This window comes from Leptodactylus fuscus, chromosome 4, assembly GCF_031893055.1.
Source record: "Leptodactylus fuscus isolate aLepFus1 chromosome 4, aLepFus1.hap2, whole genome shotgun sequence".
Classification (NCBI taxonomy): Eukaryota; Metazoa; Chordata; class Amphibia; order Anura; family Leptodactylidae; genus Leptodactylus; species Leptodactylus fuscus.
In genome coordinates, this window is record NC_134268.1 from 210,553,102 (window position 1) to 210,568,069 (window position 14,968).

Below are 14,968 nucleotides of genomic sequence, written 5' to 3' on the forward strand. Positions count from 1 at the left end.
CCTCTGCCAGATGACCCAGTAATAGATGTTATATAGAAGCATGGAAGCTTTAGTCTAGTTTTCTATTTATTTATTTTTTGGCTGATACTTTTATAAGGAAGAGAAAGATAGATGAAAGATAAACTCATAGATAGATAGATAGATAGATAGATAGATAGATAGATAGATAGATAGATAGGAGATAGATAGATAGATAGATAGATAGATAGATAGATAGGAGATAGATAGATAGATAGATAGATAGATAGATAGATAGGAGATAGATAGATAGATAGATAGATAGATAGATAGATAGATAGATAGGAGATAGATAGATAGATAGATAGATAGATAGGAGATAGATAGATAGATAGATAGATAGATAGATAGATAGGAGATAGATAGATAGGAGATAGATAGATAGATAGATAGATAGGAGATGGATAGATAGATAGATAGATAGATAGATAGATAGATAGATAGATAGGAGATAGATAGATAGATAGATAGATAGATAGATAGGAGATAGATAGATAGATAGATAGATAGATAGGAGATAGATAGATAGATAGATAGATAGATAGATAGATAGTAGATGGATAGATAGATTAGATAGATAGATAGATAGATAGATAGGAGATAGATAGATAGATAGATAGATAGATAGATAGATAGGAGATGGATAGATAGATTAGATAGATAGATAGATAGATAGATAGATAGATAGATAGATAGATAGATAGATAGGAGATAGATAGATAGATAGATAGATAGATAGATAGGAGATAGATAGATAGATAGATAGATAGATAGGAGATGGATAGATAGATTAGATAGATAGATAGATAGATAGATAGATAGATAGATAGATAGATAGATAGGAGATGGATAGATAGATTAGATAGATAGATAGATAGATAGATAGATAGATAGGAGATAGAATAGATAGATAGATAGATAGATAGATAGATAGATAGATAGATAGATAGATAGATATGATTGGAGTCTGACCTTTGTGACAACTATCCTAAGAATTAAGGGATTCCATTTAAAGGGGTTATCCATGATTAAAAAACATGACTGCTTTCTTCTTTTCAGGAAATGACATCATAACCAATGGTCACATGGCCATTCAGTATCACTTCCCAAGAAGAAGAAAGAAGCCATGTTTTGTAATCCTAGATGATCCCTTTAAGTCCTGCCCCCAGAACTACCTCCAAACCAGACAAGAACACCCACCTGTGGGTGGGGTTAGCATAAACCACACCCTTTTATAAGGAGGAGTTTACCAGGATGTGCCAATTTGCCAGGACTGTAACTGAAAATATATTGGAGACAGTAAGTAAGCATGCTGTATATCACAATGTAATCCTGCTGACATACGGTACAACGGAGGAGTGTTGTGTCATATTATACTACTATGCTCCATATACCATTACAGGACACCGCACTATAGTGCATTATGATGTGACGCTGCATTGATGGATATTTTATATCATACGAGGCATCTTCAGATTAGGTTTGGACTTAAGTAGTAAAGTTGCTGAAGGCTGCATTAGAGGAGAATATGATATTGATAATGTGAGTGGTAATGCGGTATTATAGTCATACAATGTGACATTCAGTAGAACATTTACCGTTCCAGTAAAGCAGATCTGGAGAGTGCATTATATCCACAGGGGATGGAGGATATTAAAGGTTAAAAGATATCTGGAGCTTTACCTATCACCTGAATACTCTGGCTTCCTATAAACCCCATATACCTACAAACCGTGCCAATAAAAACTTCTCCCATACGTCTCTCTATACTATTATTACACACTTGGCACCACAGCTATTTTAGGACTGGAGACTTTTTTGTCAATGTAGCATGGTGTGTTGTTTTGTTTATTTTTTATTGTCGGATAGGCAGTTTTTTTAATGGCATCATTTGGAAGTACCGAACTTAAAGGGATCCTATCATTAGAATCCCTTTAACATGTAGGAATAGCCTTAAGAAAGGTTATTCCTCTCCTACCTTTAGATGTCTTCTCCACACCACCGTTCGCTAGATATTCAGTTTTCCGTCTTTATGCAAATTAGTTCTCTCGCAGCACTAGGGGTGGGCCCCAGCGCTCAAACAGCACTGGGGGCATCCCCAATGCTGCAAGAGAACTCTCACCATTCTAAAAAAATATTTGTTTTTTGGAACGGAATGGAAATAACAGGAATATTTTTTGAGTGTTTTTGTGTTTTTTTTATGTTAACTTTACCCTGCAGATTGGTACGATCACAGAAATACCAAAGTCACATTCTCTTTTTTTAGGTGTCTATTTTTGGAAACCAGTCCAAACAAATCCCTTTTCTTTTTTCTATCTGTATAGCCATAGGAGGGCTTGTTTTTTTTGTAGCGGTCCAGTAATTTTTAATGGTAACCTTTGGTGGCAAAAAAAACCCACTTCTGGATCACTTTTTCTTTTTTGGGGGAGTCTAGGTGAAATTTTTTTTTTTTTTACATTTTTTTATAATTTTTTTTGACCATTGTGTGGTATAAATATTATGAATTTTTATGAATTGGGTCATTATGGAAGTCGTAGTATCAATTATGTATGATTTTAGTTATTTTTCTAATAAGGTCTTGATATGAGGAAAAGGGTGTTTTTGATTTTTTATATATATATTATATTTTTAAATTTAGTTGCTCACTCCATCTCAGACGTCAAACTTCCCCCATGACGCTTACATGGAATCCAACAATGAGACAGCGCTGGCACCATATATACCCCCTGGCCCCCTCTAGCTCAATTTAACCCTTTAAGCCCATACGGCTGTCCCCATACTTCCAAAAATCATCTTTTTTTGGCAGCCATAATGGCTCTTCTTCATTCACATTCATCCAAAGCGATTTCTTAAATTTTCTGCCAGTTAAATTGTCCTCGGGGAAACATCTGCATGAGATTTCAGCCGCCCCATTTCTTCTAATATCTTTTGACAGTTTGCTCTACTCCTGACAGAACATATATCAAAGGGCAAATTCGAGAACTTGACACGTTCTTTGATACAATTGGTGAAAAAAAAATTTAGGCATTAGGAAAAAAATTACAAGGAGAATTTAGGATTTTCTAAGCATGAAAAAAAAAAAAAATGAACTCAGAAAACTGAAGAAATATAATCTGTATCAAGTGTTATATCTGCAAAGGAGAGGGGAGATAAGGGAACGGTATCTGTCTGTCTATTATCTATCTATCTATCTATCTATCTATCTATCTATCTCCTATCTATCTATCTATCTATCTATCTTTCTCCTATCTATCTATCTATCTATCTATCTATCTATCTATCTATCTATCTATCTATCTCATATCTATCTATCTATCTATCTAATATCTATCATCTATCTATCTATCTATCTCCTATCTATCTATCTATCTATCTATCTATCTCCTATCTATCTATCTATCTATCTATCATCTCATATCTATCTATCTATCTATCTATCTCCTATCTATCTATCTATCTATCTATCTATCTATCTATCTATCTATCTCCTATCTATCTATCTATCTATCTATCTATCTCCTATCTATCTATCTATCTATCTCCTATCTATCTATCTATCTATCTATCTATCTAATATTTATCTCCTATCTATCTAATATCTATCATCTATCTATCTATCTATCTATCTATCTATCTATCTATCTATCTATCTATCTATCTATCTTTCTCCTCTCTATCTATCTTTCTCCTATCTATCTATCTATCTCATATCTATCTATCTATCTATCTATCTATCTATCTATCTATCTATCTCATATCTATCTATCTATCTATCTATCTATCTATCTCATATCTATCTATCTTTCTATCTATCTATCTATCTATCTATCTCCTATCTATCTATCTATCTCATATCTATCTATCTATCTATCTATCTATCATCTATCTATCTATCTATCTATCTATCTATCTATCTATCTCCTATCTATCTATCTTTCTATCTATCTATCTATCTATCTATCTATCTATCTCCTATCTATCTATCTATCTATCTATCTATCTATCTATCTCCTATCTATCTATCTATCTATCTATCTATCTATCTATCTATCTATCATCTATCTATCTATCTATCTATCTATCTATCTATCTATCTCATATCTATCTATCTTTCTATCTATCTATCTATCTATCTCCTATCTATCTATCTATCTATCTATCTATCTATCTATCTCATATCTATCTATCTATCTATCTATCTATCATCTATCTATCTATCTATCTCATATCTATCTATCTATCTATCTATCTATCTCCTATCTATCTATCTATCTATCTATCTATCTATCTATCTCATATCTATCTATCTATCTATCTATCTATCTATCTATCTATCTATCTATCATCTATCTATCTATCTATCTATCTATCTCCTATCTATCTATCTATCTATCTATCTATCTATCTATCTCCTATCTATCTATCTATCTATCTATCTATCTATCTATCTATCTATCTCTTATCTATCTATCTATCTATCTATCTATCTATCTATCTATCTATCTAATATCTATCTCCTATCTATCTAATATCTATCTCCTATCTATCTATCTATCTATCTATCTATCTATCTATCTATCTATCTATCTATCTATCTTTCTCCTCTCTATCTATCTTTCTCCTATCTATCTATCTCATATCTATCTATCTATCTATCTATCTATCTATCTATCTATCTCATATCTATCTATCATCTATCTATCTATCTATCTATCTATCTATCTATCTATCTATCTCCTATCTATCTATCTATCTATCTATCTATCTATCTATCTATCTATCATCTGCAGCAGCTGAGGTGTGTATTATGATGTTCTGCATCAGCTGAGGTCTGTATTATGATGTTCTGCAGCAGCTGAGGTGTGTATTATGATGTTCTGCAGCAGCTGAGGTGTGTATTATGATGTTCTGCAGCAGCTGAGGTGTGTATTATGATGTTCTGCAGCAGCTGAGGTGTGTATTATGATGTTCTGCGGCAGCTGAGGTGTGTATTATGAGGTTCTGCAGCAGCTGAGGTGTGTATCATGATGTTCTGCAGCAGCTGGGGTGTGTATCATGATGTTCTGCAGCAGCTGAGGTGTGTATTATGATGTCCTGCAGCAGCTGAGGTGCGTATTATGATGTTCTGCAGCAGCTGAGGTGTGTATTATGATGTTCTGCAGCAGCTGAGGTCTGTATTATGATATTCTTCATCAGTTGAGATGATTACAATGATGTTCTGCAGCAGCTGAATCGTATAATATTTGCTTATATACTACTTCTTAAAATGAGATGGAGCGCTACTTGTCAGTCAATGTTTGGTTCAGTAAAAGTGAATGTCAGGGCCCCATTACAAATCTTACATGAGGGCCCAGGAACTTTAGGTGACGCCTCTGATATGTGACCTGTATCCAAATCTTATTTGCAGCCATGTCAGTAAGAAGTAATATCTTAAGGTCAGGTAGGTTCTGTCTTCTACCTCCGAACACAGAAGACAAAGACATCTGAAAGTCGTGTGGTGACACGGCGCATCCTCGTATGCAGGTTCCCAAACACCGAAATGATTGAGGCATTAAGTCATCTTGATCAAATGTCATATTTGATCAAGGTGACTTAATGCCTCAATAATTTCGTACAGAGAAGCCTGAAGTTTACTGACATTTCATGCTCTTCATAACGGGACACCTCCTGAGGTACCGCGGGGCCTCGGCCTATCCGCCATAATGCATAATCAATGCTGAGGAAGCTGAAGAGCTGGCAGTCCCTGAGTCCGGCCGCAGCGCCCGCCACGTGATCCTCAAATCATCTGTCACCGAGCACAATCCACAGCGATTCCGTAAATGAAATGCACTGAATGAGGCTAAAGCCTGCGCCATCTATCTCCTGCGCCGCCTCACGGTCCAGACTGCAGCAATGCTGGGAAATTGAGACACTATTAAAAAGTATGTGAGCCCGTCCGAAGCGATTAGAGAAAACTCGGGAATAAACAAAATTCTGGAGAAAAAAAAAACTGTTCCCAGATATTCTCATCATAACCTATTTCCATGAGGCAGAAATAGAAGCGGAGATTTGTAGAGTCATGTAAATGAGGGAAAGCGGAATATTTAAGGGGAAAATTACCCAGAGGACTCAGGGGCTAAAGTTAGATCAGGATATTAAAGGGACGCTAAATAATGTCTAAGGCCGCGGATATTCACAGCATGATCGCAGGGGGTTACCCACCCCGAAATCGCAGGCCGCTAACCCTCTGTGATGTAGAGTAGTCAGGGCTAGATGACTCACATACACATGTTGCAGCTGTAAATGGATTCGGGTTTTAAATCCAAGTGTGCATGTGCGGCCGGCGATCCATGCACTACATAAGGGACAAGTATCCGTAACTCCATAAGTGCGATCAGGACTGGTTTTAACACATCGGTGGGCCCTGTGCAAAGATTTCATAAGTGGCCCCCCCTTCATCATCACTACTTGCCCTGCACAAATTTTAATGCCCCCCACTTGTGATGTAATGACATTGCTAGGGTTGAGCCGATCTTGAGATTTCAGGATCGATTTTAAAATCCGATTTCTGGTCATTTTCCAGCCTATCGCGATCGTGAAATTTGCTCGATCACCAATCAGGATCCCGATCGCTCAATCCTAGCCAATGCTTCTCTATGGGAGAAGTCACTTTTAGGGTTGAGATTTCAATATCCGATTTCCGATCATTTTCCAGCCGATCACGATCGTGAAATTTGCTCGATCGCCGATCGGAATCCGATCTTTTCCAATCCCGATCACTCAACCTTAGACATCACTCACATCGTGCCCTCTACTCTCTGGAAGCTTCGAAGACAGATGAACGGCAGGGGAGCGAGGAGGGGCGAGGACTAGTCGGTTTTATTTTTGTTTTACATTAAAACTGGGGGCAACTAGAGGGGAGCATTATACTGTTGGGGCAGGTGGAGGGGGGATGTTAAACTGTGGGGGCAGATAAAGGGGGCCATTAAACTGGAGAAGGACATTTAACTGGGGGCAGCTGGAGGGGGGCACAAAATTGGGGCAAATTAGGGGCAAATTAGGGGCAAATTAGGGGCAAATTAGGGGCAAATTAGGGGCCACACGGTGGCTCAGTGGTTAGCACTGCAGCCTTGCAGCGCTGGAGTCCTGGTGTTCAAATCCCGCCAAGGGCATAAAACCATCTGCAAGGAGTTTGTATGTTCTCCCCGTGTTTGCATGGATTTCCATCCCATATTCCAAAAAAGACATACTAATAGGAAAAAATGTACATTGTGAGCTCTACGTGGGGCTCACAATCTACATTAAAAAAAAATAAATAAAAAAAGATAAATAAAAAAAAAAATAATTGGGGCAAATTTGATTGAGGGCATTTAGGGAGGCATTAACCTGTGGGTGGACATTAAACTGGGGCAACTTGTGGGGACATTATATTGTGGGGTTAGTTGTAGGGAGGGGCAACGTAGAGGGGGACATTAAACTATTGAGGCAGGTCCAGGGGGATACTAAACTATAGGGGACACTGAAGAGGACATTATACTGTGGGGAGGATGGAGGGGGACATTAGGATGGGAGTTTATTCTGTGGGGGCCAACGGAGGGGGACATTATAATGTGTGGGTGTATCACATCACGTTGACTGTAGGGGGATTATACTGTGTGGGGGCACAAAGAGAAATTGATGGGAATGGGTGGAGTCAACTGGAAGTGGGTGGGGCTTAATTTGCTTAATAGCGCACTGCCGTTTCTGTCCCTCTTTTGCTCCTTTGACATTTTAGGAGGTATGAGTAAGGGGCACCTCATTTATCAACACTGAAAAAAGCCTCCTGTCCTCTCATACTGTGGTTTTAGCACCAAAAACGGGGGCCACGTGCTTCTATTTTCTTAGTACAATGGACTTGTCACCGTCCACACTATGGATCAGTCTTGGATTTCGGACAGGGCAAAATATATGTCAGATTTTCCGTGTATTATTATTATTTTTTTTATTTTTTTTGCACCGATCCTGGAAGTAATGCAATACCAGGTCAATGCGTGGAGTGGACAGAGCAAGCTCTGGTTCCAGCTCCCTGTTCTAAAAATCCATTTAATATATGGTCCCCAGATAGGGGACGTATCAGATATTAAACTGATAAGAACAGATACTACACTTGATCTTAGCCATAAGGCCGAGAAGCGATAGATTTTCCGTGTATTATTGCTATGTGGACATGCCGTACAGTATATCTGGCTTTGTTCTCCAGAGCAACCAATCAGAGCTCAGCTTTCATGTCTAAAATTGCTTAAAGAAAATGAAAGCTGAGTTCTGATTGGTTGCCACAAAGACAATCTGGATAAATGAGGCCTATACTGGGTTATTGATGAGATTGTCTAAAGGAAACGCCATCTTTGTTGTCCATGGCAACCATCTCCTACAGAACTACAGTAAAGTGATAAATTTGGCGCCTATTGCTGGACATGTGAGACAACTCTTTTCCCTTTGTCATCTCTTGACCTACTTTTCACCTCAGTAATGGCGCTTGTCATACTGGTTCGCCGCCGCTACTTCTAGATACTATTGGAAGTGTAAGGCCAACTACCAGGGTATCGGGACATTAGGGGCACAGTGACAGCCGCTACCGCTGCGTTTTTATTTTTTAAATAGGCCATTACCAGCTGATGGGCCCTATTTATTTACTGATCCTGGCAGGGCCCGGCATCGGTAAGTGATGCCGCGGGCCCCACAAGCACTATTATTATACTCAGGGTCTTTCCAGACCCCCGAGTATAATGATCGGAGGCCCAGGAGAGGTAAGGGAACATAACAAACAGTGTTACTTACCTCTCCAGGCTCCAGACAGGCTTCGGGCCTACTTCTGTGATGTCCTTGATGTCACATAACCGGGGCCTTGGTCCCAGGTTATGTGACATCCCGGAAGTCATTGAAGATGGCCAACACTACCGAGGAGCGCAGTGGAGCCAGGGAGAGGTAAGTAACAGTGTTTTTTATGCTGGTAGCCCCTCTCGGTCTCTGTTTATTACTATGGGACATAATACTGTGTGCAGGGGTCACTATGGGGCATAATACTGTGTGCTGGGGCCACTATGGGGCATAATACTGTGTGCTGGGGCCACTATGGGGCATAATACTGTGTGCAGGGGCCACTATGGGGCATAATACTGTGTGCTGGGGCCACTATGGGGGATAATACTGTGTGCAGGGGTCACTATGGGGGATAATACTGTGTGCAGGGGCCACTATGGGGGATAATACTGTGTGCAGGGGCCACTATGGGGCATAATACTGTGTGCTGGGGCCACTATGGGGCATAATACTGTGTGCAGGGGCCACTATGGGGCATAATACTGTGTGCTGGGGCCACTATGGGGGATAATACTGTGTGCAGGGGTCACTATGGGGGATAATACTGTGTGCAGGGGCCACTATGGGGGATAATACTGTGTGCAGGGGCCACTATGGGGCATAATACTGTGTGCTGGGGCCACTATGGGGGATAATACTGTGTGCAGGGGCCACTATGGGGCATAATACTGTGTGCAGGGGTCACTATGGGGCATAATACTGTGTGCAGGGGTCACTATGGGACATAATACTGTGTGCAGGGGTCACTATGGGGCATAATACTGTGTGCAGGGGCCACTATGGGGCATAATACTGTGTGCTGGGGCCACTATGGGGGATAATACTGTGTGCTGGGGCCACTATGGGCATAATACTGTGTGCAGGGGCCATAATACTGTGTGCAGGGGCCACTATGGGGCATAATACTGTGTGCTGGGGCCACTATGGGGGATAATACTGTGTGCAGGGGTCACTATGGGGGATAATACTGTGTGCAGGGGCCACTATGGGGCATAATACTGTGTGCTGGGGCCACTATGGGGCATAATACTGTGTGCTGGGGCCACTACGGGGGATAATACTGTGTGCTGGGGCCACTATGGGACATTATACTGTGCGCAGGAATGCGGGGGGAGGGGGGGAGGTTGGGGTCTTTGGCTTTGGTCGGGGGGGGGGGATGTCAAAAGTTTGCCACAGCCCTCCCATTCCGAGTTACACCACTGGTTACAAATGTAGCTACAGATGAATGGATAGAGAGAGAGAGATAAATAGATATGAGATAGGAGATAGATAGATAGATAGATAGATAGATAGATAGATAGATAGATAGATAGGAGATGATAGATAGATAGATAGATAGATAGATAGATAGGAGATAGATAGATAGATAGATAGATAGATAGATAGATAGATAGGAGATAGATAGATAGATGATAGATAGATAGATAGATAGATAGATAGATAGATAGATAGATAGATGATAGATAGATAGATAGATAGATAGATAGATAGATAGATAGGAGATAGATAGATGATAGATAGGAGATAGATAGATAGATAGATAGATAGATAGATAGATAGATAGGAGATAGATAGATAGATAGATAGATAGATAGATAGATAGGAGATGATAGATAGATAGATAGATAGATAGATAGATAGATAGATAGATAGATAGATAGATAGGAGATAGATAGATAGATAGATAGATAGATAGATAGATAGATAGGAGATAGATAGATAGATAGATAGATAGATAGATAGATGATAGATAGATAGATAGATAGATAGATAGATGATAGATAGATAGATAGATAGATAGATAGATAGATAGATAGATAGGAGATAGATAGATAGATAGATAGATAGATAGATGATAGATAGATAGATAGGAGATAGATAGATAGATAGATAGATAGATAGATAGATAGATAGATAGGAGATAGATAGATAGATAGATAGATAGATAGGAGATAGATAGATAGATAGATAGATAGGAGATAGATAGATAGATAGATAGATAGGAGATAGATAGATAGATAGATAGATAGATAGATAGATAGGAGATAGATAGATAGATAGATAGATAGATAGATAGGAGATAGATAGATAGATAGATAGATAGGAGATAGATAGATAGATAGATAGATAGATAGATAGATAGATAGGTAGATAGATAGATAGATAGATAGATAGATAGATAGATAGATAGGATATAGATAGATAGATATTTTGTGCAGCAGTGTATTCTCTCCTCCATATGTCTTTACACGTAAACTTGGGAGCAGTGATAGTGCTGATGTAGCGGGGGGGGGGGGGGGGGGGGGTTGGTTATAAGGAATACACAGAGATCTTCTCCATCTTAGACAATCTATTAATGTACTTCTAGACCTTATTGATCTGTATGACCGGTGATGGGGTCACTGCTTCTGTGGGGTCATCTCCTGGCCAAAACCAGCGGGTCATACAAACAGCAGTGCCCTGGGCGAGGAGCTTGGTGATACAGAGGAGGACACAGGGCGCAGCTTTTACCCCAGTGGTCACTGCTGAGGGGACGGACATCGTCTTTACATTTTCAGCAATTGTCAGCTCATCTAAATTTTTTGGTTGAAATTCACAATTTTTTATAAATTTTAATTTTGTATGTGTATTACTGCGCTGATCGCTATGGAGACAACCCAAGAGCTGGCAGACTTTCTGAAGGCAGTCTCTGATAAGTGTCTGTGAGGGAATACCAACAATAATCATAGAGCGAGGAAATCAGAATAAACCATAGCAAATATATATTCAAAGAAATCCCAACATATATGGGGTCCCCATAAGTGAAACTATACCAGGTCTTATTGTTTGGGTACTGTATGGAAATATTAGTTAGGCATTGTATGGTAATATTATTTAAATACTATATGGCACTATTATATTGATACAGTATGGCATTAATAGTTGGATATTGTATAGTAGTATTATTTGGATACTATATGGCAGTATTAGTTGGATATTGTATGACGGTATTATTTGGATACTATATGGCAGTATTATATTGATACTGTATGACAGTATTATTTGGATACTATATGGCAGCATTATTTGGATATTGTATGGTAGTAGTATTTGGATACTATATGGCAGTATAAGTTAGATATTATAAGGTAATATTATTTAAATACTATATGGCAGTATTATATTGATAATGTATGATAGTATTATTTGGATACTATATGGCATTAATAGTTGGATATTATATAATCGTATTATTTGGATACCATATGGCAGTATTAGTTGGGTATTGTATGGTAATATTATTTGAATACTATAAGGCGGTATTAGTTGGATATTGTATGATAGTATTATTTGGATACCATATGGCATTATTATATTGATACTGTATGGCATTAATAGTTGGATATTGTATGACAGTATTATTTGGATACTATATGGCAGTATTAGTAGAATATTGTATGTTAGTATTATTTGAATACCATATGGCAGTATAATATTGATACAGTATGGCATTAATAGTTGGATATTGTATGGTAGTATTATTTAGCTACTATATGGGAGTATTAGTTGGATATTGTATGACAGTATTATTTGGATACTATATGGCAGGATTAGTTTTATATTGTATGGTAGTAGTATTTGGATACTATATGGCAGTATTAGTTGGATATTGTATGACAGTATTATTGGGATACTATATGGCAGTATTATATTGATACTGTATGACAGTATTATTTGGATACTATATGGCAGCATTAGTTGAATACTGTATAGTAGTATTATTTGGATACTATATGGCAGTATTATATTGATACTGTATGACAGTATTATTTGGATACTATATGGCAGCATTAGTTGGATATTGTATGGTAGTAGTATTTGGCTACTATATGGCAGTATTAGTTGGATATTGTATGCTAGTATTATTTTCATCCTGTATAATATCACTACATTATTATTTTATGACAGCATTATTTGTATACCATAGGGCCATATTATTTGTATACTGTATGGCAGCATTATATTAATACTATACGCCAGTATTATTTGGATACAGTATAGCAGTATTATTTCAACATTGTAGCAATATTATTTAATTTTTGCAAATTTTAAAATGACAAGAACATTTTTCCAATGATGGGATCCAGGAGTCTCTGCTTTCTCCGTTGCCCAAAGCCCCATTTTCTATAACATAGCTTTGATATTATATACCACATAATACAATACAGAGCTACGTATATACACAGCATATACACAGTATACACTCAGAGATACACTTACATGTATATGAATTCTGGATAAATTACATCAGCAAAACCGAAAATCAATAACCCTATTTTATTTGCTCAGTATCCTGCTCTGCGCTGCTTTTACCCGGGATTTTCAATAATGTTTCAGTCAATAGATTTAGGTCCCTTATTAAAGCCGCCGTGATCCCTTTAATTAGAATTCTGTCCTGGGAGTTGCACAATTTTGTGATTATCTCGCACGGTCACTGATACGTATTGGTGGCCGCACTTCATAAAACTGATCAGCGCATTGTATGGACGGGCATTGATCACAACATGGGACATTTTTTGGTCTTCTAACTTTTTGATATTCGGTGGAGAAATCAGTGTCCGGGCAGAATTTTGGTTTGCGTTTAAAGGGGTTCTCTGGAGTAATGGATAGGATTGATTAGGATTGATTGATCTGTATAGTCACTATGATCAGGATATGTAGCAGACCTATGGCCTAAGTGGCCCCATCACAATACACAAGCTACAGATGACAAGATCACCAGCTTTCCAAAACAACACGATCTTCTGATATTGTATCAAATAACGATATGCTACATGTGTCTCCAGCCACCTAGTGGTTGTGTTGTGTATTGCAGCGCAGTATGTCAAGGGTTTTGACCTGATGCTTTTATGTTAAACATATTTTTATGAATTTTTGATATGTATATTTATTTTTTCATGTCACTATCTATATTTTATAAACATACTCTATCCTGCAATTATCACTCTGACCACTAAGCTTATAAATAGTCCATTTCTTTCAAGTTTTTTCTTTGCAGCAGTCACATGAAGCATTAGAATAGAAGATAACACCTCTATAGATGACACGACTGAGCCATCCACTACCGATGATGATGTCACAACTTATCTCCTCCCCTTTCCTGCACAGAACATGTCTAGAAAACTATCCCATAGACCTCAATGAGTTGCCTCCAGTCTATTGCTGCTCAGGCAAGATGGCCGACCCCATAATCATATGCAGAGAGAATAAACAGTCTGTAATGATACGGTGCGTCATAAATATTTATGATGGGAAAACCTTGTAATATTTGTGTAAAACTAAACAGCACTAATATATATATATATATATATATATATATATATATATATATATTAGTCATGCTGTTCAATAGCATAACTTTATTCACAAATACCATCCAAACGCAAACATTTAACCCATTATTTCTGATACTTGGACAGAACTGTTCCCAACAAGACAGTCTAGCGACGTTATACATTATGGGTAGAGTCTTCAATGGCGCTTTTGGGGTCACAAATGAAGCTGGAGCAACGGGAACAGCAGAACTCGACTACCTGGCCCTTTGTTCCTACAATCATGTCAGATGTTTCCTCTGAGTTTCACAACAGCATCATATAAAGGTTCCTGCACAGCTGGAGAAAGAAATGCAGATGGCAGAGCCCTGTATACTGTATAGTGCCCAGAAGGTAGGCAAAACAGAAGGGCTCTGCAGTGCCACCTAGTGCTCAAAATAGGAATAGCAACACAAGGGATTTCCTATGGATGACTGTCACAGAGAGATAGATATGAAGAGCTCAACGGAAAAATGGCCTAAGTCCAAATATCAATATTGTGAGAAAAACGAAATTTAAAGTTTTAGCCTAAAGCAAACGGGCATTATTGTGGAATATATCTATCCAATGTAATCAGCTAATGAACACCGTTAATCCTAATCATAAATTGTATTATTTATTAAAAAAAATTGCAGCTTCATGTATAAATATTATTTATTTAATATTATTAATTAATTACTACTATTATTAAACGATGAAGAATAATAATTACCTGCCTCCCTTTTCGGCGCTAAATATGTGCAAAAGTCGATTTAGAGCCT

General features: G+C 38.0%; 1 protein-coding gene and 1 non-coding gene across 2 annotated transcripts in view; both read right to left on the reverse strand.

The window, feature by feature from the left end:
* Positions 1 to 14,968, reverse strand: part of ZNF804B (zinc finger protein 804B) — a 326,053-nt gene that overhangs the window by 304,217 nt on the left and 6,868 nt on the right. The gene's annotated exons all lie outside the window — the stretch shown is intronic.
* On the reverse strand, positions 7,983 to 8,173 carry LOC142201654 (U2 spliceosomal RNA). The gene has a single exon (XR_012715577.1). It is a non-coding gene; the product is annotated as a U2 spliceosomal RNA (small nuclear RNA).